General features: G+C 38.5%; 2 protein-coding genes and 1 long non-coding RNA gene across 3 annotated transcripts in view; all 3 read left to right on the forward strand.

Moving 5' to 3' along the window:
- LOC109539117 (argininosuccinate lyase) overlaps window positions 1–2,784 on the forward strand; it is a gene marked incomplete at its 3' end in the record, with an annotated part of 55,201 nt that overhangs the window by 43,355 nt on the left and 9,062 nt on the right.
- Window positions 1–2,784, forward strand: part of LOC109543249 — a 43,128-nt gene that overhangs the window by 38,332 nt on the left and 2,012 nt on the right. The window lies entirely within an intron of this gene.
- Window positions 1,742–2,664, forward strand: LOC109539112. Its single transcript, XR_007281606.1, has 2 exons — window positions 1,742–1,829; window positions 2,178–2,664. It is a non-coding gene; the product is annotated as an uncharacterized LOC109539112 (long non-coding RNA).

The raw sequence follows: 2,784 nt of genomic DNA on the forward strand, positions 1-2,784 counted from the left end.
TTTTTGGGGAATTTTCTAAATTGAATTTGCCGCTATATTGCACCTGTTTCCTCAAAAATTAATTGTTCACACCTGGTCAAAGCTGAATTTTTTTTTACATCACTGCATAGATCAAAAGAGCCCCTATATTATAGAGAAGTAGCTTTAGAAAGTAAATTTCAACGAATTTTTGGAGATTTTTTAAATTTAACACATTTGCAATTTGCTTTCATTACCGCTGTTTGCTCAAAACTGATGTGCTCACAAGTGGTTAGAGCTAGAGAGGAAATTTTTGCATAACTGGTTAGATCCAAAGAGTCTCTAGATTACAGAGAAATTGCGTTATAAAGTCAATTTCAAGGAATTTTTGGAGATTTTTTAAATTGAACACAATTGTAATTTGCTTTTGTTACCGCTGTTTGCTCAAAAATTATGTGCTCACAAGTGGTTAGAGCTAGAGAGTAAATTTTTGCATGACTGGTTAGATCCAACGAGTCTCTAGATTACAGAGAAGTTGCGTTAGAAAGTCAATGTCAAGGAATTTTTGAAGGTTTTCGAAATTTAACACATTTGCAATTTGCTTTCATTATCGCTGTTTGCTCAAAAATTATTTGCTCACAAGTGGTTAGAGCTAGAGAGGCAATTTTTGCATAACTGGTTAGATCCAAAGAGTCTCTAGAGTACAGAGAAGTTGCGTTAGAAAGTTAATTTCAAGGAATTTTTGAAGATTTTTTAAATTTACACATTTGCAATTTGCTTTCATTATCGCTGTTTCGTCAAAAATTATTTGCTCACAAGTGGTTGGAGCTAGAGAGTAAATTTTTGCATTACTGATTAGACCCAAAGAGTATCTAGATTACACGGAAGTTGCGTTAGAAAGTAAATTTCAAGGAATTTTTGGAGATTTTTTTTATTTAACACACTTGCAATTTGTTTTCATTACCGCTGTTTGCTAAAAATTATGTGTTCACAAGTGGTTAGAGCTAGAGAGGAAATTTTCGCATTACTGGTTAGATCCAAAAAGTCTCTAGATTACAGAGAAGTTGCGTCAGAAAGTCAATTTCAAGGAATTCTCGGCGATTTTCGAAATTTTACACAATTGAAATTTGCTTTTGTTACCGCTGTTTGTTCAGAAATTATTTGCTCACGAGTGGTTGGAGCTAGAGCGGTAATTTTCACACTACTAAATAGAGAAAACCCGGCTCTATGCTGAAAGGTAAATTACATTAGGGACGCATTTTCAAGGGATTTTTCATGAATTTTTAAAATTTGAGCTTAAAAAATTTCGGCAGTGTAGATTTTGGGGACTTTTTACTGATTAGAAGAATAACTGTTTGTAATTTTCGTATAGACAGTCGTATAGAGAAAAACTGAATAGCTATATTCGATAGCTCAATAGCTCGATAACTAACTCTAGGGCGCTTCGCGCTCGCTTTATGTAGCTGTTGGCAACGCTCGAATCTTCTGTGAATTTCGGAACATGCTCTATTCCAAACCCGTCACGGGCTGTCTCGAACCTTCGATCCTCTTCTCACTGGCAGCGTTGCCGCTGCCGCTTTTTTGCGCGCTCACCGCAACTCTACGTTGATACTGACTCGAGTTTCTTTATGTTAAAGGCACATTGAGCAGTTCGTCAACAAGGCCGATGTCATCGAGCAGCCGAGGACAAAGCCACCAATCGCAACGTGCCACGTCATCGTCGAAGGACTCGGGAGTGACGCAACATCGCATTTCAACAGCGTACGTACCCGCTTGTACCGCTAGACGTCGCCACAGGCACGCGTACTCGCAACAGGACGACTGCCCGTGCTTGTGCTCGTGACAGTTCGCTCGTGTGTGAGCAGCCTTAGGTAGTGAATGATGATCAGTATCGGCCCAAAGCCTATCCAGATCCACTAATGTGTTGCATATCCTTTACTCACTGATTAACACCGTACTTAGACTTTCTCTATGCTCCTCTATGTAAAAGTTGGGTAAAAAATGGGAATTTTGTGCAGATGATATTATTTGTTTTCACAATCAGCAGATTGGGCGAGAAGAAGAGAAATGCATGCAAACCTAGATAGATAACTTAGTAGGGTAGATACTGATCTTATGTTCATTGCCTAATGTAGCGCTCCCAGTTTTGAGTAGTTAGTAGTACTAAACTGGTCGAATTGTGGTAGAAATTGTTGTTGATTGAGTTCTTTCGCTTGCAGCAACATCAAGAGGTGTCACCGATCTGAACCCTCAACTAGACACTAGAGGCTTCTGAATCAAAGCAGGGAAACTGTGATGATTGTGAAAAAAGTACAACGATCTTGGAAAAAGGAGCACGTGGAGAGTGCACTTTTGTGCGCACAGTTGCGGTAATTGGTGCGTTCCTTTGTTGTTGAAATGATTAGCCTGTAAGTTCCTAAACTCTAGCCCGTATGTACCTACTGTTAAGAATTAATATAATTAGCGGACGACTTCGGCAAGGGAATGTATTATCGAACTGCGAAAATTCCCTTGAGGCTAATAAACACTCCACCAGAGTGGTGATGATGAAGCAAATCATTTAATGAGTAATCCGAATGCTTTCTTAATGCTTTAAACACATTTTCGTATTTAATTTATTGTTTAACCGTTTTCTCAACTTAATTGTGATTGTATACTGCTTTATTGGTCATGTGATGTTTATCTATTAAAGAGTAATTATTTGAATGCTGTTGTTACTTTGCACACAACCCCCGTAACGTATACAGGGTTATTCAATTGTCCGCCGCCTACCGAGCGCACATTTTAAAAATATTTTTGTAATGTACTGGGTGTCCCAAAGGCTCT

The sequence above is a fragment of the Dendroctonus ponderosae genome, unplaced genomic scaffold (genome assembly GCF_020466585.1).
Source record: "Dendroctonus ponderosae isolate FM_Combo_2020 unplaced genomic scaffold, Dpon_F_20191213v2 Dpon_F_20191213_5, whole genome shotgun sequence".
NCBI classification, from domain to species: Eukaryota; Metazoa; Arthropoda; class Insecta; order Coleoptera; family Curculionidae; genus Dendroctonus; species Dendroctonus ponderosae.